Source organism: Halyomorpha halys, unplaced genomic scaffold (genome assembly GCF_000696795.3).
Source record: "Halyomorpha halys isolate HHAL.00 unplaced genomic scaffold, Hhal_1.1 Scaffold146.1, whole genome shotgun sequence".
NCBI classification, from domain to species: domain Eukaryota; kingdom Metazoa; phylum Arthropoda; class Insecta; order Hemiptera; family Pentatomidae; genus Halyomorpha; species Halyomorpha halys.
The window spans coordinates 115,580-140,119 of record NW_027110622.1 but is presented as its reverse complement, the minus strand read 5'-3'; the positions used below and the strand labels follow the sequence as shown (position 1 = coordinate 140,119).

The window sequence follows — 24,540 nt, the reverse complement described above, 5'->3', positions numbered from 1 at the left end:
CCCATAAAATCACCTTTACTCTTCGTCGTAAATTTACCGACTGCCTTATAATATCCTTAAATAATGTTGCTCGTACCCCAGGCGAACAGATCCGCTACCTTGGATTACATCTGGACAAACGACTAACCCCAGAATCTTCACACAAGAATGAAAATACAAGAAACTGCTCGTCGATTTCGACTATTACAGCACTCACTGGACAAACGGTCTAAACTTTCAATTCATTACAAAAGACTGATCTACTTGACGGTAATAAGGTAAATCTGGACATACGAAGTTGAGCTTTGGGGCTCCACTAAACCTTCGAATTCCTCTCGTATACAATCCTTACAATCAAAAATCCTTCGTAAAATCCTCAATGCTCCTTACTTTGTCACAAATGAAATCATAATTAAAGACCTAAATGTTCCATGTGTAGCCGATCTAGCCCCAACCAGGTTCCATATCATTTCCTAACAATCCAAACCAACTAATTTCTAACCATGCTTTCTCTTCCATTCCTGACAATACTCCGAGGCACCTCTAAAAGAAGATGGCCACGAGACCGGCTAATGTAAAAACTTCATTAGAGTTCTACCAATAGGTAGTTTCTTTACTCATAATAACATTCATCAAATTTACTAAATGTATAATTATGTACAGTTGTAAATTCTAATAAAGATAATAAAAAAAAAAGCTTTTATATTATATGTTTTTATGATTCTTACTGGTAGTAAGCAACTGACAAGTAACAACGTTCTTAACAATATATGCAGCAAATAAAAATTCCTCACTAGGTGCATAGTAAGAAACGGTTTTTCAAAGAAATTAGGAAACACTATATACAGATGGAAAACAACACATTGGAGTTCTGTTTATCTAAAATGATTGGGACCAGACATATATTGGATCAAGGAGTTTTCGTATTGAGCAGTATTGTTCTTAAAATAAACTTAAATTTCATTATAAAGTCATACACGGTACAAATTGGTTGTCCAACCACGTTACACAATCGGCTCTCACACGATCCAACATAGACTCCAACACACCACGTTGGCTAAACATATTGCCCAACCAAACAATCAAGATACCCAACTAACTTGTACAGTGTATTAATTATAATTTGTAATTAATTGAATATTATTACATATGTATAAATATACAATTTATTTTATGCTATTTTTCAAATCAAGACTATACATTGGGAGTTACTGGGTAATAAGAGCATTCCACTACATAATATAGTTCTTAAAAACATGTAAATTCAAATGATGTATGAGCGGCAATGAAGCGAAAGTCACGACATGGAGATTTTAAACAATCAGGATGTGACAAATGTACCTCAGCAATTATCTATCTTATAATTTTCAGAAATATAAGTATTACTGTAATTTAATAGTAATCCAATTTCTTTTTGATTCTTGAACGAATATACGTAACCTAATTTCGGTTTCGGGTTAAACGAATCCTTGATAACCAAAGTTTGGATTATCTTGACTATATAAATAATCCGAGAACCTCAATATATTACAGGGTTTAATTTCATACTCCAAGTAAATCCCATAATTCTTTAGCCTAGAATACAGAGACACTTAAGAAAATCTCGCCAATCAAACTAATTTTTTGTAATTTTAACCTAAATTAAAAATAAATGGTTAATTTTCAATGTATTGCCTTTATGTCAGGCATTTCTTCTTAACTGTAGCAAGCGATTATTCTTTATCTCGGTACTGGATTCGGCTGGTTCGTGTTATTTAGTTTTGTATGGCTTCATCGTTGAGGTCAATGTTTTTATCCTAAATAGTCCAAAATGAATCATTGCAAACTAATTTTAATATTCAGTAATGAAGTAATTATTTTATTGTTATTTTTTCTAGTCGATAGTATAGTATAGTACAGTAGAGGACAGGGCAGTAAAGTGCAGTGGAGTGCAGTTCAGTACAGTACAGTACAGTACAGTGCAGTACAGTACAGTACAGTACAGTTCAGTAAAGTACAGTACAGTACAGTACAGTACAGTATAGATACTGATTTTTATGCGACCCTTCTTACTTTTATTTAGTTTAAGTACTGTTTCTTTTTATGAGCCAATTTTTCTAGCTATTCTATTCCACAATTATAAAACGGTCAATGTTTTCTTTTTTTTAATTTTTCTCAATTTATGAAGTGGAGAGGGAAATTTTTTTATTTTATTTTTTTATTTAATGTAATTTACAACTGTACAAAATAATACAGTATGTAAATATGTTGTATGTTTCATATACACTTGAAAATCTTGAGAAGGAACCACACATCGGTGGTACTTCAAACATTAATTTAAATTAGAAATCCCATGGCCATCTTCTTTTCAGACGCCTCGGAGAATTATTAGGGATTGTTAAGGATGAAAGATTAAGAATTAATGAGTTGGGATGGTTAAGGAGTTTGGAATGAAAAGACGCATATCTGTTTTAGGCCAATTCTGCAACGAATGGGATGTTAAGGTCTAGGGAAATTTTAAATATTTTATAATATTAATATTAGCCCAAAAAATATTAACTGTTCATTAACGTAAATAATTGTTTTAATAATGCCTATATTTAATTATCGTTTTAACAGAAGTATTTTTATGTTTCTATGACTAACAAAATGATGTTATAGTATTTAAAAAACATATTTCCATATTCCTTCGGGTACCATTTTGAACATGTTCGGCCGCATGCTTTATTCGGTGATTTTTAGGAGACGCCTATTTTAATACATCCCAAAACATATGAGAAATTCAACTTGCCTCCAATTTCTTCTTTTCCATAGGATAATGATTGGGATATAATCCTCCAAAGAAGATGGCCTCAAGACTGCTATTGAACTATTACCAATGGGTAGTTTTTTCACAAGTCTGTGTTATGTCATTATACTATAGTTCACATTTAATTGTCATACTTTTTATTTTTGAATATATGCTTCGAAAATTTATAAGACTGTCAAAAAAATTCACATTAACAAGCTACAAACATTTCAATTAACAAAATTGCATCAGATTACACCATCTCGATGGTACGCCAGTAACAGAACAAAATGTACGTCAGTAACAGACCTACACTTACACTACACTACCTGGTTTACAAGGTCATCATACGAGACATTTCATGACAAACTCTACTACCACATCAATTGACTGGTTCTAGGTATGGCTACAACGAACATACCATACAATACATTCTGGAGAATGAAAAAGGAGCTGGATGATGATCCCCTTAGCTAAACAATTAAATAAATTAAAGTAAGGAGGAGGTACCAATGGGTACGAGTCACTATCATGCCAATCATGTCATGATTATAATTTTGTAATATGTCACATTTACTGGTTGTCTTCAATGTTAAGACAGCCCTTATTTATAAATATAGTTAATAAAAAAAATAGTTTAGTACAGTTGAGTGTTTCAATAAATAAAATATTATTTTTATTTTACATTTTTACCACCAAATCTGAAAATAGATCAAACAGACATAAGAATCGGAGATACCAAAAAAATAATCAATTATACTACAAATCTATAACATTGACATAAGAAGAGCGATATGGATATGGTAGCTAAATATTTTGAGAGGTAGAGAAGAAAAAAAAGTTCATGTGTTTTGGAAAAATAGGATTTTGTATTTATTACCAATAGTAAACCTCAAAATTTGTAATTGATATTAACATTTTCATTTTTTTATATTACTCTTAATTTTAATTTATCTGTTTTTAAAATACAACTGACATAGCTGTGTACTGACCTTACTGAAGGAAGCACCTTACTTCCTTCGCCTAATATAAATATGACACTGAATCATTATAACAAATTAGTTCTGAGCCAATATTAAGAAGCATGACGTTGATTTTTGTCTAAGGTTCCGTTAATGAATAAAATATATGAAGATAATCGGTCTATATCACAAATCCTCGGGAATCGCCAAGGACAAAAGCGCCTCCTCGAAGGTAATTCTCAGCCAAGATGTCACAACTCTACCCTGACGGTGGGGCAATTCCTGAACTACTGTTCGCCTTTGGACTTTCCGTCTAAGAATCACACTTGGTTTCCGGAAACAACGTCAAGCCATGCTAGAAGATTGGAAGAATATGTTTGAGTTTTTGAAGGAATATAAACTTTATCAGCAGTTATAACCATGAATATAGAATAAGGTGCCTCTTGAACGGTACTTGAAAACCGAATAAAATACAAAAATACTTTTATTATATAGTTTTATTTTTTTTATGCTACTATGTTAACCCTATTGTAATTCAAATTGTGAAATATAAGTGTGTGCTACTTTTGTGGATCTGCTTTAGATGCTTAAGATATTGGGTTAATTAAGAACTTGATTCCAGTGACTATTTTATTTTCATTTTACTAATTTCATTATTATTATTATTTTTTAATTTATTTATTGATATTTACAATTGTAGATAAAATACAACAAGTAAATTAGAAGTAAGATTATGGTGGTATGATACAAGCAAGTAGATAAAATAAAAATTTTTTAGAGTGCTACCAATGGGTAGTGGTAGCACTCTAAAAACATTTTTACAATATAAGGTCTCGAGGTCATCTTCTTTTCAGACGGCTCGGAGGATTGCTAGGAATGAAAGATTCCTCTTCCGCAAGGATAGAAACTAATGTGTTTGAGTGGTTAGGGAGTTTACAATGAACGGATTGATAACTGGTTCGGGCTAGATCGGTTATGAATGATTTTATTTGTGACAAAGTAAGGAACATTAAGATTTTGGATTGTAAAGATTGGATACGAGAGGAATTCGAAGGTTTAGTGGAGCCCCAAAGCTCAACTTCTTAAGTCCAAATAGGCCTTATTAAAGTTATGTAGATCAGTGTTATAATGAATTGAAAGTTTAGACCGTCAGTAAGTAGTGTAATAGTCGAAATTGACTTGCAGTTTCCTGTCTTATCAGTCTTGTGTAAGGATTCCAAGTTAGTCGCTTGTCCAGCTGTAGTCCAAGGTAGCAGATCTGTTTTACAGGGGAAAGAGCAACATTCTTAAATTATACTGTAGGGCAGTCGGCAGGTTTATGACGAAGAGTAAAGGTGATTTGATGGAATTTAATTTGTTGGGATTTATTTTTATCCTCTAATTTCGGCACCATTCTTCGAGGGTTGTAATAGTTGGGTTAGTTGGAGAGTTTGGGATTCAATTAAAGGGTTATTATTAACTGCGAGAACACATATTTCATCGGCATACGTGGTGAGGATAGTGTTAGGATTGGTTTGGATGCCTGCTGATTTCATTATTTAAATGTGAAATGTATATCTATACCTGGATAAAAGAAGGGTCGATATTAATTTTATTCGTTTTAAGAAAAAGCTGTTTCAGTGGACATTCGTGTTTTTTTCAATTTATTGTTACTTGAAATATATTAAGATTAAGAAATTAACTTTAATTTCATTTATTAGTTCCATGTTATTTGGACGCTAGCTGTTGTATTATAGGTATATTTTTAGTTAGTTTGCATTAGTACTAAAAAGTCTTTTAATCTATATTATCTTGATCTCTATGATTTGAAGGATGCAGGAACAAGGAACCTTTTCGGAGCAAACAAGTTTCATATCTTTATAGCGCGTCATTGGGGACATTCAAGTCGGCTGAAGGTTGCCGTTTGGTCCAGGACATTAAATTTTAGTATAGGGTGTTAGTATTTGTACTACTATCAACTATGAATTAAAAAAAAAAATGCTCTATGCGGATTTTCTCAATAGTTAAAATAATAATGAGTACCGTCATTCAAGTACATTTAAAGGTTTTCATTACTCGATTCTGAAAAATTATGAGAGCAGAGAATTTCAACCAACAAATTTGTTACACAAGAATACGGAGAATTGCTTGATTTTTAATTTTTTTAGAATATCTCAGGATATATTTATTAATGATCTATATCATAATGGGGGTTTAATTTTGCAATAAATGATCCTAAATATCATATGATTTTATTCAAATTTACAATACAAATCAATTACTTAACCGGCTGAGTAGGGACGTGACGGACGTGCGGGTTCCTTCGCTCGGTTCAGAACGTTGTGGGTTCGATTTCCTCCTGGGGCAAACATTTTTCGGTAGTTCCAAAGAATGAATCTTGACACTCCCACCCTGGTTAGTAGTCCCATTTGCCATTGACTTGTTCCCCTACCAAATACCAGTAACAGTACCAGTAATTGGCTGAGTCCGATCCGTGACAGCTAATCTCCGAAATGTAATTTGATTTAAGATAACAATAAACATTTCATGAATTACGGAAACGTAATTATAAGTTTGGATATAAAAAAATCTACAACTTTCACTTACTACCTTATTTCGGGTTGAAATTGATCTTCTATCGTTTTAGAAATAGATATTTCTATTTCTTCTCAACATGAATTAAGTTGGCAAGTCTAATATTTACTTAATTAATTTTATTTTTACACTCACTTATAATGTTTATGGAATAGACAGTAAGAGAAAATATTGCTATCGTCAACAGTGATCTAATTCGAAGATACGTTTTAAGGGCCCCATAATCAAGTTTCACAAAATAGTTGGTGTGTGTCTGTCGATGTCAGTATCAGTGTCTTTTTCTGTGTATATGATCAGCCTAGCCCAAAAACAAAAGGTCATACGAATCTGATATTACATATTTAGGACGGGAATGTGCCTGAGGCCTGACAGCAACTTTTTTTTTTAAAATAGACTGACAAGAATTGCAACTTAGAATCGATTTATCGAATTTTTCCAATTTTTAAAAAATGGCTGTAACGATTTTGATTAAACTCTTTGATATCAGTTAGCTCTTATTCCCATTAAAATAGTCTGGCAAGGCATAAATGCGGATTTTTCTATGTTTGATCAAACTACTTACAATTTTGTTTATTTGAAATAATTAAGGATTTCACAATTTTACTTTTAATGGAAAGCGAAAAAGTACAATCTTTAAAAAGATTTGATAATAAACTTAAGAAGATAAGAGTAAAAATTTTTTTTTCTAGCTGAAAACACATTTCTAGAAATATCAGTAGTAATGTAGACTTACTATATACCATTGGAAAGTCGAAGATTTTAGAAAAAAAAATATGCAACATATTAAGTCGTTAAAGGAAAAACATATAAATAAAACCCGACTTCTAACATGATTTTGATGCCAAGCCTGTGCCAGTCTGATAACTGTTGCCATACCAACATATTTATAAAATAAGTACTTTTCAATTTAATTTAACCTGAACATGAGTTCAGTTAAGGAGTTAACGAACTCCATAAAATCATTCGCAGTATTTTCAATATTAATTCAATAACTTTTATTGTAAATGTAAATTTTAATTTGAGTGCACATTGGCTGTTTTTTATATTTTATTGTAGATATGACATTTGCTCTTTGAAAACTGTCATTAAAGTTCTTCCTTTTGCCAAAAAAAAAATGTTAAAATTTTGGAACAAGAAATTTTATTAAAATTGCTTTTGAAACTACTGAAATTGAGTCAATTAATTTGTAAATTGAAAGACTTATTTGGAAAATTTGTAAGTACTGTCACAGTGAATAATTTAGAAATATCTATTTCTAAAACGATAGAAAACGAGAGAAGATTAATTTCAACTCGAAATAAGGTAGTAAGTGAAAGTTTTAGCTGTGGGTTAAAGAATCTAGAAATTGGAAAACCGTACTGCGGGACACAGAACAGATTGTTTAGGATGGGTTGATGAGTAGAGATCATTGCTGCATATTAGGTGAAGGCTGAGAAAGATTATGAGTAGAATTTTGAAATAATATATTTTTAGTTATGTTGTATAACTGAAAAAAAACATGGCAGTCAAGGTGTATATTGTCACCAATCATCTGTGACATTATTCATAATTGAAAGGCAAAATACCGCTTTCCTTGCTTCTACAAACTATATAAAATAAAAATTTATGTTTTTAAAATTTCTGGACAAAAATGTCCTAATCGGTGGTGCAGACATACATTAAAATACCTAGATAGCACACCTGGATGGTATTATCAAAAGTGATTTGTCTTCTATCAATTATTTACTATTTTTCCCGAATCGGCGAAATTTTATTTTTTTAAAAAGTAGATTCCGGTCTTTGATTGCCATATAAGTTGGTTACCACTTATCCTGAAACCTACTAAGAAAGAAATTATAACCTATTATTAATAAAAAAATAAATTAAATATTTTAGTTGGTATTTCAAACAATTTACAGACTTATGATATATTTTATTTCCCCTTAGACGGATGATACAATGAAATAATAATTGAAATCATTAGCTTACTTTAGTGTTAGTGTGTTAGTGTAAAAAATATTTTCTTTCTGAATAGATTCCTGTTTGAAAACTGTATAGAAATTTTTACTGAATATAATGTATGTATTTATATGTATACCTAATCAGGTATATTCGAAACCCACCAAAAGCGGGTTTTTAGAGTTGAGGGGCTTATAATGGGATATAAAATGCACCTCCTTCTCCATGCGTATAAAATTATCTTATTTTCAGAAAAAATACGACGAATAACTGACATAAGTAAAGATTGATTGGAAATTATAATAAAAACGACTCAAATTATAATTTTATTGTATCATCCTTCCGTAATAAATCGTAAATAGTAATTTCTTTCTTGGTGGATTTCCATTTTAAAACTTTATGTTTTAATGTTTATGGGAAGGATACTGAACGATTGGTCGAAGATTAACCATCTCTAATTATCTTATAGGCGTGGTATTCAGATATAAATTAAATTTATATCCTAATCAATTTCAAGATCAAGATATCTCGATTTTATATTTAATTGGAAAGCGTATTTTAGTGAAAAGAACTGACTGTTGTCGCACAATATTGGACGTACGAATGCAGACTCATGGTGACGACCTTAAGGTAGGTAACCTTGGACTGTCTGTGAATGATGCACCACATTCTTTCCGTATCAGTTACGACCTTAAAGGAAGCACAGGTCAAGAGCATCATTAGCAAGGTGCGATTTTAAATATTTAAATCTAAAAAGTAGCTGGTATCTTGAAATCAGTTAAGCCTTTGTGGTTTGGACTTTCGGGAAAAAAAAAAATTAAATGAATATTATAATCAACAAACAACATCTACCTTTAAGAATTCGCATCACTGTCATGATTTAACTTACATTGGTAATCGAGTATTTAGAACGTTGAAGAAAACGATCTTATTATTCATGTATTTCAACTCAAAGCACCCTTTTTATATAAATCAATAAATCCTAAAAGACTCGCTTCCAACTTACAAGGGAGATATATTAGAAGTCATTTTTTTATTGTAAAACAGATGAAAAGTGATTTAATTGTCCCATTGTAATTTTTTTTTATTGTATAATAGTACATTCTGTCTTATATAGAAAAAAAATAGAACTTAAAGTAAAATAATATCTTAAACACCATCATTCCTATTTATAAAATATTTACATTTAGACTGAGGAAGCCCGAACTATCGAGATTTTTTACAACTTTTAAAGGTTTGATGCATGTAAATATTTATTTATACCCAGGATCTGAGGGTAAAGGAAGAGATATAAAATACAAGAAAGCGAGTCTGGGATTTTGGGAAAATACTACAAAAACGGACAAGGATGAGGAATAATAGCAATTGATTGTTAAAGAGTTATACTATCAATAAATTACTAGCTTTAAGCTCATTCGTATAACTAACTAAGCAGTAAATATTTAATTACAAAGATGTCAATAATAAATATCATGCACCAGAAATTAGCTTCTTATGGTATGCCTTGAAAGATTTTATCTGTATTTTTTTTTACAATTCATAGCTTGAAAAATCATACCTTGCAGGCTCCGATACAAAAAATATATTCTATGTTGTTAATGAGGTATACTACTTAATCATTTTTTTTTTTAGTTAATCTGGATTATCTCTCTAGGAAGTCTGGTGAGTCAATTCATTTAAAAATTTTTGAGGTTAATGACTTCCATTTTTTAATGAATTCATTAGTGACTGAATGACAGAATATGACCATACAAATATCAGAACCGGTTTATACAACAATAATAAATTACAGAATAAGCTGTCAAACATGAAAGACAAAGTTGATAAGATGGAAAAACTAAACGCAATTTATAAGATATATTGTAAAAATTGTGGAAAAGTATATATTGGTGAAACATCTAAAAAACTGGAAACTAGGATTAAGCAACATATCACCAATTGTAAAAACAATTTTGAAAACCCCAAAATAATAGATACAGCACAAAATACAAAAAACAGAAGATTTCTAGAAGCTATATACATAACAAAAAACATACAAAACACAGTAAACTATAAAACTGACACTAAACACTTAAATACACATTACGCAGACATTATAAATAGACTTAAAATAAAAACAGAAAAAACAGATGAAATAAACAGGTTTATGTAAAAAATCACTAAGTTAATATTAAATACAAAACAGGACTTAAAAAGAAAACAGGGAGGTAACCAAACAGCACACTGGAGATGAGATAAGGTCCAAAGAGGTAGTAAGAAATGTAGAGTGATGGCTGTGCCAGAGAGAAGTGAAGATGCACAAATGGTTGACATGATTTCCCATATGAAATCATGAGGTGATTATTATTGTATAAATTAAAATATATAAGGATGAAGATTGGTGTTATGTTAGTTTTATTATTGTTATAGGTTTTAAAGTGCATGAATATGTGACATTGGTACAATGTTGTACCAACTTTGTACAATGTCATGAATAATTAATAAATAATTCATTCAAAAATGGAAGTTATTAACCTCAAAAAATGACTTCATAAAAACAAATAATGAAAATTATGATTTTTGTTATTTTGAACATTTCATTTATTTATTATTTAGGTTCTCCTCCAGGACCAATAAAACCACGGAGGAGGAATATCAAGATTCATTTCTCAGGTATAAAAAACTTATTTAAAAATAACTTATTTACTTTTTAAAATAAGTGTTTGTATTGACTAACCCAGTTGAGAATCGAATCCATAAGGCTCTGGCCCATATTATAATAAATACGTCTCTAATATTACTCTTAGGAAATATGTTTTTATAATAATAATGAATGAATAATGAAGACCCAACGAACCCAAAAGTTCGATGCCGATTCCATTAATCATTTAGTTAATTCATCCTATTTCGGTCCAATCATTTTATGCAATACTTTATTTTCGAAAACCTTAAGGCTTTGTTCATCCCTTAGTGTAAGAGGCTACGTTTCGCATCCTTGAAGAACAGTTGGAAGGCGTGAGCTAAGCAGTTTCGAAATTGAAAAATAACAAACATTTCCTGCCTTCAACCTCGCTTTTATTTCCTCAACAATTTCGTTTTTTCTTTTGTATCGTAAAACCTTAATACTTGAACCTATCTACCTGTTCAAACGTATTTCCTACTATATCTCCAATATCACCGTAATTGCTCGCGTTTCTACTGCTCACCATATATTTTGTTTTATCCGTATTTATTTCAAGACCTAGTTTGTTAACGCGGTTGTATTTAGTCCTATAGTTTCCTTGTCCTCAACCAATAATAGCAAATCATCAGCATACCCAAGCACCGGTATTATACCAACCAAAGGTAAACCCTATTCAGTATTAAATATGTTTTCAACCAGGAATAAATATTTTTACTCTTATCTCTTTGGGTTAATGGCCAAATCCTATCATAATTTATATTAATCCATTTTATTATTAGTTTAGATATATAACGGTTAAGTATTTCACGCAAATAAAATTAACATTACTTAAAGGAAGAATTTTTAAATAATCCGCATAAAAGCCCTGCCAAACTGTTTTAACGATGATAATGCTTAACTAGTGTGAAAGACCACAATTTTACATTGATTTATCGAGTTTAATCAAAATATGTTTTGCCGTTTTTTATAAAATCAAATGAAAGCGGAAAATCAATTACATAAAGAGGCACTTCCAGTAGGTCGATTTTAAAAGAATAATTACTATCATATACAAGCATACACCTTCTTAAATATGTAATTTTATTTACAATCTTAAATACTTTCTTGAGACTGGTTAATGTTGTTTAAATAAATAATTTAGATTTTATCCATTATAGGCTCAAAGCATTTTATTTTCTTTACAAGTCCGACGTTTCGGCCAATACGGCCATCCTCAGGGGCAATCTAAATATAATTTTTGAACTAAATAATTTAAAAACACAACTTCATGCAGGCTATTCAACAATATCTCTAATTAGTCAATTTTCACATTAAAACAAAAATTAATCGCGGTCATTTATTTGTTAAATTTTTTTTAACTAACGAGATATTACAACTCAAGGCACGGTTTTAAATTATCACCATTGTTGTAGAAAAAAGACTCCACTACTGGATTTGTTCCTGTCAAAAACACCGACCATTTTTAACTTCCATTTCCCCAATGCAAAAACACGAAGCTTGGAGAGATGGATTACCTGATCGGATTCATTCACAGCCGTCGTTTGTCATCTGAACTTGTTCCCTACTAAACCGAGGCGCAGAGAGCGTGACCTACTGTACAACCGCTCAATAATGTCCTACCGCAACCAACATTAGATTAGGAAAAGTAGGAGCGCTGAGTACTTCTGCTACAAGTTACGCCTTCAGGAAGTGTTCTTACTATTTAATTAAATTGTTTATTTTAACATGTAAGTAGGCAAAATGAAAATGGTACCCATCATCGTTGAAATACTTAAAGTTAATTACACGCTGTAATTTAAGATTTTATTGTAATTAGTATTGTATTATGACAAATACTAGATGATTATTAATAACATGAAGTAAAATATGTGAAAGCCTATTCAGTTTATAATAAATAATTCTTCACATTTAAAATATATGTTATAATAGTACTTAAATTTGTTTAATTTCCAATTGATATATTGGTAAACTAGTTAAATTATGTCTGCTTTAAGTTTATCTGGAATAAATGGAATGAAATGTGGTTTTGTTTGTTTTGTCTCATGAAGCTTATGTTTTTAGTTTTCATAAATTATTCTTTTTCGATCCAAGACTTTCGACGTAGCAATAATATTTGTAAATCACATTACCAACGAAGTAAATCTAGTAACGAAAATTATAATTAAACAGGTATATATTATTTGTACAATAGTGGTGAGGCCCAGGCTAAAGACGGTTTTATACTAATATTTATACTGCGGAACTAAATGCCATAGCATCCGCCCTTTACTTTTGCATGACAAATATACCAAATGGCAATATAGTAATAATATTGGACTCCATTAGCGCTCTTCAAAGACTAGATATAATGTATTCAGTTCATCCACTACTTCAATGAATTCATCAATATTTAAAAATGCTAAAAAAAATAGGTGAATCAGTCTACTTCATCTTGGCCCCCGGTATTACAGGAAATGAGATGGCCGACAAAGCTGCTAGAGAAGCGCTAGTCCTCCCAGGTAGAACCGCAGCAATCTTAACTGCACAGGAACTTGCACGCCCTTTAAAGGAATGTATAAATAAAAGATGGCAGGCAATAAGGGATGAAAGTCCACCCAGTAAGTTGAAATCTATAAAGAAAGATGTGAAGTCCTGGATTACATCAACCCGAATAGTAGTAGTATAGTAGTAGACGCCGCGAAGAAATAGTGATCACCCAACTCAGAATAGGACATACCCGAATGACACACATCCATCTCATAACAGGAGAGACCCCTCTAAAATGTTCAAAATGTCATGGTAATCTGATCGCCAAACACATTTTTGAAGAATGTCTCCACTACAAATTAACTCTTAACCAGTTAGGGATACCAACAAATGTCATTAAATTCATCAAAAAGACTAACTCAATAATATGCCTTTAATTATTATAATTATCTATTAATCCTGCCTTATTTTTAAAATTAGAATAGTTACTTATCTGTTTTTCATCATCGTTTTCCACTATCATTACAATTATTAAACAAATTATAATTGCTAGATAATATTTCAAATCTTACGGAAACTCACGGAGTCCCACTGGTGCGGATCAGTACACCATACCAAAGCTATGATTCTGTGGAACAACTAGGCCTTCCCAAAACTAACAACCAACGGGCGTTGATGCCTAGGCCGTTAAACACCCTTTCAAAACAAACAAACAAACAAGACGGTTTTAACCACCCTTTCACTCTACGTTTTTGAAATATTATTTTAAACCATTTATTTCGAGTCCAAATATTTTGAAACTCGACCTTATAGTACGTCTAAAATAAAAGGGAATTACCATTAATAAATTAAATTTTATAGATAACTCCATTTTTGAGATATAATGATCATAAGTCAGTAGTTAAGTGTCATATTTTCTTCTAAATATATGTTAGGATTTAATAAAGATTGGTATTCATCTTTGCTAATACAGGTGCGATTTAGATTATGTTGGCCTTGAAGAGAATAAGATTATCTTTAAATTGAGCGATTCTAATGTTTCAGGAAATGTATAGGTTTTACATTATACGAAAAACTAATTTCTTTTTTATAAAAGGAATATCGTCCGGGTGCGGCAAAAATAACTTAAAAGTAATTAAAATATTAATTGTGACTAAACGTTTCGATCCACTTAGAAGGGTTTCATCGGGGCTTTAACAGATACAAACCACTACAAAAATGTAACAAAGGAAGTAAATAGATTACATCAAATAAATGCAAACTAAATTAAAAAAGTAAAAATTGTCTTTACTCATTTACTTTGTTCACTAAAATTTAATTTGTTCATTTTTATATAACTTTATACTTTTCAATCATACCTTAGTTTACTTTTATTTCATGCTATCTATTCTCTTACTTTGTTACACTATTTTAGTTGTTTGTATCTTTTCTAGCTATGATGAAGTCCAGTAGGGTGGGGCAAAACGTTATTTACAACAAATAGTTTAGTTACTTTGCCCGGATCATCTTCTTTTATATATTACAGACGGTCAATCAACAATCTTCCAATTGTTTTTAGTTTCAAAAAAGAATTGTTTTTAAAGAGTCCGAATATTTAGAAACCCAGTCTTATTGTACGTAAACAGCATAAGGAGAACCACCATTAATAAATTAAGTATTTTAGCCAATATAGTTTTTAGGAACTGCGATCAGTGAGTCAATGGCTATCACTGAATCAACTCTTTTGTACATTAAAAAAAAGATGAAACGTTTTCCTTAGAAACATGTGCTGAATATTTATAAAATAAACATGGATCCAACGCCTAAATCTTTACTAATATTGGTCTGATTTAGATTATTTGAGTTTTGTATTGTAGAGAATTTCATTATCATTCAAATATTTGGCCAGAATCTTCCAGGAGAGGTATAGTTTCCGAGTTATTCGAAAAACTGATTTTTTAAATCTACCACGTAGTCTGAAATTATTGAAACCTATCCTTTGCACATTTACAGCATAATTGGACAGTAATAATTTCAACTTCACAAGCATCTTCGTTTTTGAGATACGATCAACAGTGATCTGTTGCAGACATGTATGGCTAGGTTTGATTATATAGATCTTTTTACTCTCAAGGTACCTAGTTCGAAAATAAAGTTTTGTCTCTACTTTATAATTATGAATCTTTATGAATTATGAAGTTATTAAGCTCGACATTCAAACCCGATTCGATACTTTCTTTATAAAGGTAAATTAAATTTTAGAATCCATTATTATTTCTTATTCAATAGTAATAAAAATAATATGGTATTAATATATGACTACCGGTAGAAGATGGGAGTTATTCCAAAAATGATTTTAATGACTGGGAAATGTGCAAATCATATTGCTTATTTATTTCACTTCTTCTCAGTAAAAAACATGGGAAACTGATTGCAAAAAAACAAAGAAATGAAGCAATACCGACATAATTAAACACTGTGACAATGTAGAATGTAATTACCTGATTTTGTTATGATTGTTAATTCCTTAAAAAATAAAATATAATAAGAATTAGATATATGAATTTTACATCATTTTTGATTCGCATATATAGGCAGTTTTCAGGTCATTTGATACAGACCTCAACTTCATTAATGTGGACTTAAAAAGTGTTAAGCAGGGGAGGTTTTAATAATACTGGAAGATATGTAATAAAAAAGGAAATTGTTAAGGAATAATTCAGTATATTACGAAAATTAAAACTTCACGTGATTTAGTCGCTTTAAAGCGTTAAAATAGTTTTAACAAAAACTAATATTTTTTTTTTTAAAACAAAATCATTCTAGTTTACCAAGTTATAATTTATAATTTCTTACCTTTCTATATTCACTTTAACTGAAAAATTAAATATCATATTTATCTATATTACACGTTATATTTGTACATGTATATAGCTTAATCTCCATGAAAACAAAAGCGAATCTGTACAAGACTTTGATTCGTCCTGTCCTTACATATGGAGCGGAAAATGGAGCTTCTCCAAAGGAGATGAAAGCAAGCAGATGGTTTGAAAGAAACATACTACGTCGCATTTATGGCCCAGTGCGCCTATTGGATTGGAGAAGGCGGAGTAATGCAGAACTGGCCGGCGTACATAATGATACTAACGTAGTCCGGTTCATTAGAATACAGAATCTAAAATGTGCGGGTCATTTAGCCAGCATGGATGAGAGTAACCCAACCAGCTAAAGCGTTATGCTGACGCGTCCAGAAAGAAAAAGAAGAGTTGGAAGACCTAGATTGCGCTGGATGGATGGGGTCGACGCAGATAGTAGAGCTCTTCTTGGACTGGCTTACTGGGGAACAGCTGCAAGAGAGAGAGAGACCAATGGGCAAGACTAATTAAGGAGGTACAGACTCAGCGATGAGTTATATGTATATATATATGATTATATTTAGCAACCATCATTAGATAATTAACATTTCAATTTTTAGTGAAAATGTTAAGTTTTTACATCTTATACTCTGTTTTTAAAAGTATAAGTAGATAGTGAGATGGGTTCATTTTCTAGATGTCTCAGTCCAAAATTAGGATATAGTGATTATTCGAATAATTTTAATGAAATATAAAAGTTTTAATCATGTTTTATGAAGTTCATTGAAAAAAAAAAGGTTTGGAAGAGAGAGGTGCAAAAATAATTCAACGACAATTTAAGATAGTTCCTAAGTCAAACAGGATTCAATAGATTATGTCATGACCTCCAAATTGATATTAAGGGTGAAAATAAAAAATCCACAATAAAAGATTGTGATACTTAAATTTACTTGTTAAAGATATTCAGATGTTGGTAGTCTTGATAAAACTGAGGTTTATATCTTCACTGCACGAAGATTTTGAAGAAATTTTTAAGTAAGACAATAACGATAGTTTAAAACATTTTGTTAATAACACTGACAATAGCAACACATATTTCCTAATCTAATAAAATAATAATATTTTTTTATGAATTTTAATTCATGTTAATTTTCGTTAAAAGTGTACTATATTAACTACCGGCGGTTAAAAATGGTAATAATTTATTTAAGAATTGAATGAATCTTTCAATCCAATACACTATCATGAGGCTTCATGTGCTATCTGTGCTTTCTTGTAAATTGACATATCTTTGCAAGGAAATTTAAATAATCATATTCATAATTTAAATGCTAATGTGTTAAAAATATTTTGCTTCTCAAATTATATTGAGGTAAAAATATAATTAAAATTCAAACGTCATAAATTAAAGATTTATGTTAAGAAGATTATTATGGTTGATATCTTATTGTCATTTCATTTTATTTATATTTCAAAAAAAGACAAATATGATATTAAAATATATATGTATATATAATTGACCGTAAAAATTTAAATATAAGAAGATGGTCAGGGTTTCGGTCAAAAAAAGAACAAATAGTTTACAACTATTTTAATGTCTGACGTTTCGCCCCACTTTGCAGGGCTTCATCAGGACTGTTCAAAGCGAAAGGTTGAACAGCTAAACAAACCTTTAATGATATTAAAATGTTTGCGTTTTACACTTAGAAAAAATTTGAATTAAATAAAAGAATAAAGTTTTTATAGCAACTTACTGTCCATTAAAATAAACGTTCAAGAATTGCTAAAATTAGATAATAATAATAGTAAAATTTAGAAGAATACAACAAGTAGTTTGACATCCAACAACAGAATAATATATTTTTATATTTTAGGAATAATACAATATGAAAAATGACTATTTAAATATACCAGGAAATAAAAATTAATTATCTATCTCCGAATTTTCGAACAGATAGCTAAATCTGGAATGTGTTGGGCGGAAATTCTCTGATGACCAATTTTTCATCAACTTGTCAATCGATTTCTTATCAAAATTTATCTGGATCTTGTTTGTTCATGTTATGTTTTCAAGCTTTGAATTTCACACATTACTGGTGTTTCCATATCCATTGGTATATTTTCTGATATAATTCAACATAAGCAAGATGTGCAGAAATGGAATGGTACTATAGCCCAAGAGACAAAAAACAAACAAAAAAAAAACGTCGTTTCACCTGAATTTTGATTAAGTTAATCATAATCCATTAATTAATTAGTAAAAGGATATTTGAGTTCTTTCAAGAAAAAAAAAATGCTTTTTTCCTTTCAGAAAATAGTTCGGTTTTTACCTAGACTATACAAAGGATTTAGAGTATTCCAAGAATCGTACCATCTGTATATACCAATATAAGAAATATTTTTACCATCAACTTCACATATGTAAGTGAAGTTGATGGTCGAAATATTTCTTTGATTGACATTCATTAGGTAAAATAATATTTTTACGTAGACATAGATATAGTTTTTCATAAATCAAAAGTTTATCCGAACAGCCAGAAAGCAACATCTTGTGAATTTATTTAGGGTCATGAAAGCTACAACTCCTACGAAGATAAACGTCATGAACTACTCTATACTTTTAAGTAGGTTATATTTAATATTATTAATTAAGGTTATATTTAACTAGGTTCAAGTTGGGTGCAAATAAACATCCGTTCTAATAGTTCATGAAATGTAGTTTTCTCAGAATAAATTTACTAAATTTTTCGTTATTAAATGCTGCTTTTTGCAAAAGTGTAGCTCGGAAAACTATTGAACCTAAAGAAACATCTCTATTAAGGCTCATATTTTAGCAAACTACTCTACCATATATCTACTCTACCTCCATCGAGGACCTATACAGCCCTAGAGTGGGAATGTCAAGGTTGATTTCTCGGGGCCGCAGCGAAATAAATATTGACCACCCCAGGTGGGAATCAAACCACAACCTTCTGAACCTAGCGCTCTGGGACCCTCGCCCCGGCCCGCTCAGCTATCAGGTCCTTTTTTAGTGTTATAGGTAGTTTTAAAGATAAAGAGATCTGAATGAAAAATTAATTTTCTTATGAAATAGTAGTCATTTTTCACTCCCCTAACTTAATTTCGACTAGTATCTATATATAGTTTTCATTAAAGTGTTAACAATTTTGAGATATTTTAGGTATTTAAAATAGGTATTTTTCCCTTCTGGGCTCTTAGACTAGAAGGAATCACTTTTTACCTTCACCTTGCTCATAAATTTGATGTTGCACACTACCGATTATAGTATCCTTTCAATGGAATTTTTTTTAAAAGTACAAGACTTCAAAAATTATATAATTGTGAGAACAAGTTGGAATACGTTTTCTACCCCAAAAACACAAATAACACTATAATAATAATCAATAAATTCAATAGCAGAAGAAAAATGAAAATGGCTAATAATAGAACGAATATTTATTGAGATGTAATATTATAAATTGTCTATATTACCATAATCTTTGTATTATTATGTTTGTGTATTATATAATTAATTTTTTGAATAGAAAGATTTTTATGGAAAATTATAGCTATATAGTACAATTAATAAAAAAAAATCGAATAAAAAATGGCGACTGTTTGAAAACTTCAAAAAAATTAAATTTATATGATTTTTGACAAAATATACCTCAGAAACCATAAGACGGAACATATGTCAGCCAGAACTTAAAATAAAGGTAATTTAACTTAATATAAAGTAGTTTATGACACGCATCTTTGTTGGTAGTAGTTTTTTATGATATTCACATATGAATATAAATTTTGCACATAAAATTTGTACGAACAATTACAAATCAATTTATTTACGAAAATATCATAAAAACTACTACGAAGATAAACGTTATAAACTAATTCATAATACATTTAATTAGTTTTAATTTGATTGCTTATACCCTTTTAAGGGTTACGTTAAAGGGTTTTTGAGATATAGATTTCTCAAAATAAATTTACCTACTTTTCATTTTTCAGAGCATTTTTTATGAATGGTAGCTTTTTAAAAAGCTATACTCGGGTAATATGGAACGTAAATAGCTCGTATAAATATATTGGCCACGCAATCGTTCGAAGATGCAATTAAACTTGACATGTCTTTATAATAGAATATCTTATTATATTAATCTATTTATGTCATACTTGTGTCGATATAAGAAATTACACACAGATGTGATGCTGAAAGAAAGTGTTTAGTGTCGGATCGAATATACTTTTGAATAGTTAATGAATTGATTATCTCAACTTTAGTCATTACCAATCAATCATTTATAAAGTATTATTAAAACAATGCATATAGTTTCATTGTTATAACTTTATTTATAAATATTTGATGATTGGTTTGGTGTTTATTGTTGACTGTAGACTGGATATGAAGAGAAGATGGTCGGGGTGCGATCAGTTATGATACACAAATAAGAGAAAACAATTTTATTTGTGCCGACGTTTCAGACCTTCATCAGGCCTAAACATAAAGGGAGATATCAACCTTAAATCTGAGAAAAATAAAACTATGATAAAACATAATATTGTAGATGTAAGAGTTACAAAACCATGGAAAATAATGGAAAAACAATTTTAAAAAAAAGATGCTATGCACATAGAAATTATGGAATTAACATAATAAACCTAATGCAAAATATAATGTAATGTAAATAATTAAAAACTGAGTTTAGTATGATGAAGTATACGAAACAAAAAAATTGCCATGATACAATGGATATGAAAAAAACGATATATGGCTAAAAGTTGTACGGTAGTACAGATGAGTAAAAATTGGTAGGCTAAAATCAACATAGATTGCCAGAAGAAATGAATCAAAAAGAATATGTTATGTTAATTTGTTTTATTTATATTTAATGAGTTTAAATACATTTTTTGTTTATTGTTTTTTCATATAATTCTTACTTCTACAATATTTTATTTATCTTCAGTTAGTATCATTTAATATCTACTCAATACCTTGTTATATATGTTTCCTAATTTGTTGGATATATTTTTACTTTTCTCTGCTTTAAGGTTGTTATCTCATTTTTCGTTTTAAGCCCAGACAAAGGCATAAATAAAATAACTTTATTACTTGTAGATCATTACTGACCACATCCCCGATCATCTCCTCCGTATGTTTCTATGATTTCACCAATTAAAAATACCGAAATGACGTATGAAAAAATTATAAATTAGTTCCTTTGCGACAATAATTAAAAAAAAAATATGCTTTCCGACATTTTTAGATACGCAAATTCGGTATTGGACCTAAATATGAATAGAAAACTTTTCCTTTGTCTTGTAAACCTCTCCCAATAATTAATGAGCTTCCTCACAAAAGTTAATATATCCACTCTTATTAACTTAATAAGTTATAGTTGTGAAATTAAAATTTTACAACCATAACTTATTTCAACATTTAAATCTTCCCATATCAAATACGTGTTAATAATAAAAAATTTCTATAAAAACATTATAAATTATAATTTTATAGCTTAAAAAAATAATAATTTTATAATAATAAACTTCCAATAGTTTTGACAAACTATAAATATTGAAATAAATTTCCAAGATTTTTGATGAAAAAGTTCTCACTTATTTTAAATTAAATTAATTTTATACTGTAAGGAAACTTTAATAATGATGAATTTAGAGTTCGGTCGAAAAAGGAAAATATAAAAATAAAAATACTAGTATGATTCTGGGGACGGGGCCAAACCCGTGTGGATGTGTCGAGTTGTTATGTAAAGGAAATTTTGAATAAAAAAAATATAAGAAATATTATTCACAGTAATTATTAATTGAAGTTGACGAAATTTTAATAACGATATTTAAAGACCTTGTAGGTATTATTACTTGCCTTCTTATATTCCATTGAGAGACATTCTGCATTTGATAACAGTATCGAACCGTAGATTGGATAAATTACGATATTGGAAAGTCACTAGACTTAATTAACTCATTAGAAACCTACACCCAACACCCCACTATGAAGGTCAGTAGGGAACAAGTACACTGAAATATTTAGTAATAATCAACTGTGAGGTATAAGAATCGTCCATTTCGTTCCTTGCCGAATGGAGACGGAGACACGATACTGACAAATTTCATTAGATACTTGAGAGAACTTGAGAGGTTTAGATCCGCTTAATTTTTTATTTTGAAACTATATTGTAAAATGTATTAAAAATAATATTTCGGTTACACATCCTTGTGAAAATATATGTCTAGAGACTACTTAATTTTTAGAATAGGGTACTGAGGAATAATATCTCATTATGAACAAGTGTGAAAAAAAGAGATAGTTCAAAAGAAAGTGAATTTAGTAATTCTGTATCCCCTTACGGTTTTGTTTTAGTTTGATTGGTCACATGGAATAGATACAATAATTTAAATAAAATTATCAAAATGTTCATAGATAATACTTTTGTTGATATAGTTAATTAAAAATAACCAAACTTGCATATAGGATATATCATAATATACTTTGGAATTTTGAAAAATCTATTGCACAAAATTGCTTCATTTTAATAAACTTTCGTTTTCATTAATAAATTGAACGGCTGACGATACAAAGTAAATTGGACCTAACCAAAACTGCTATACTTGAATTCACAAAAAAGATCTTTTAGTTCTATCAAGCTGATGCAGTAGTACCTTTGTTTGTTTTTTTTACTGTCCACCCTTGTCATTTATGACTAATTATAATTAGTTTATTCATATATTTATAAGAATGCATTGTTAATTTCAAAAATATGTTTTCATTGAAGCTAATTATTATATTTACTGAAATTTATTTTCAAGTATCAAAATTTTTAATTTTATAATTTAAGTTGGTGATGCTATTTTAATAAATTGACACAAGACAAATATGACTTAACGCCAAGTAGAAGTACATTTTCCTCTTACTTCAAACGAAAATAAAATTTTCCGGTGTATGCACTAAGACCTGAGGCACTGTCACCAACTGAAACCACCTCGCGACTGAGCCGAATCCGGGCTGTGGATAACAGCTCCCTCCCGTGGCCTTTAAAATACAGCGGGATCGATATGCCCTAGCCAGTGGAATCGACTCTGGGACATTTGAACCTTTATTATTGCTTTAAGTAAACAACATTAAATATTGATTTAATACATATAGCAAAGAATTAGCAACTAACAATGTTTGCTTCATACGAAATGTCACTTTTCACAGTAAAAGGTATGTAGTAAAGCAACTTTATGAAATCAAAACAATTTTGCTCAAAATATTTTTACTCTCATTTTCTATATACTTTTCCCAACGTGTTATCGACTTTTATATCCCAGAACTGAAAAATTAAGGATTTAGTGAGAAACGAAGTCAGGAAATTTGTTGACTTAAGGATTAAACGGTCTAAGTGTAATTATAGTGTAACTACAACATGTAATTGAAGAAGTAATTTAATTATTCATGTATTGATTCCTGCCCAACTCTGGTCCAGGGTCCCATAACTCCTTGTCTCTAACAGTGATAGACCTCTTTTGATTGTTTTTTTTTTCTTCAGGTTTGTTACCTTTATTGTATATATTATATAAAAATAATTATTTTAATTACTATGACTTTTTTTTTTTCTTGATAACCTAAAGTTGTTCAGAAAATATATTATCTGATATCAAGGGCCTCAAGGAGGACAAATAAACTTCTTAAAACTAGTAGGAGGTTGAGTTCTCCACGTACGGAGAACCATAGTCATTCTACCATTAATGTTTTGAAATTGATAGATTTATTTATTGATAGGTATTACAATCTGCCACACAGTTGTGGACAATAGGTAATAGTGATGAATGATCTCATACCTACCATTAATAGAGCTACTTTTTTTTTTTTAATTATTATTATTCAATATTTTAATTAGTTAAATTAATAACTTCAATTTTTCAGATGCAGTTATCCCCATTCAGTCAAATGATTTACTTGAACATTTCATACAAACTGTAGAGAATGACAGGATTTGCCCTAAATAAAAATTAAATTAAACCCTTATAAATGAGAAAAATAGATGAGTCATTATATAATCAATGCATCTACTTAAATAAGAACATGACTTAAATAGCATAAAACCTTTCTATTGCGAATAGTCCTTCGGAACCCAAATCATGGGCGATATTATCAATGGAGGACACGTTCGATGATTTTGAAATAAGGCATCGTCACACCGACTTGGTATCGGGAGTGTGGAAATTCGGTAATCATATGATATGCAGGTTTGAATGCTAATCGTGAGGTGTCTTAAGCAACTGAGTGTCACAGAAAGGTGGTTTATTTCGATTCATCATCAGAATCTAGGTAGCAAGTGTCTACCAAATCATATATATATA

The 24,540-nt window shown here is 30.0% G+C and overlaps 2 protein-coding genes across 3 annotated transcripts in view; one reads left to right on the top strand and one right to left on the bottom strand.

Moving 5' to 3' along the window:
* Positions 1 to 23,217, bottom strand: part of LOC106678544 (transmembrane protein 53-B) — a 31,307-nt gene extending 8,090 nt beyond the window's left edge. Inside the window, exon 1 of one of the 2 annotated variants that reach the window (XM_014417109.2) lies at positions 23,110 to 23,217. The gene's annotated coding sequence lies outside the window, so the exon portion shown is untranslated. Of the gene's footprint in view, positions 1 to 22,060; positions 22,203 to 23,109 lie in introns of those variants that run through there. The other variant, XM_014417110.3, reaches the window with a different exon arrangement.
* The window catches only part of LOC106678543 (uncharacterized), a 26,385-nt gene continuing 18,472 nt past the window's right edge, over positions 16,628 to 24,540 (top strand). The window contains exon 1 of the mRNA XM_014417108.3: positions 16,628 to 16,717. The gene's annotated coding sequence lies outside the window, so the exon portion shown is untranslated. The remainder of the gene's footprint in view (positions 16,718 to 24,540) is intronic.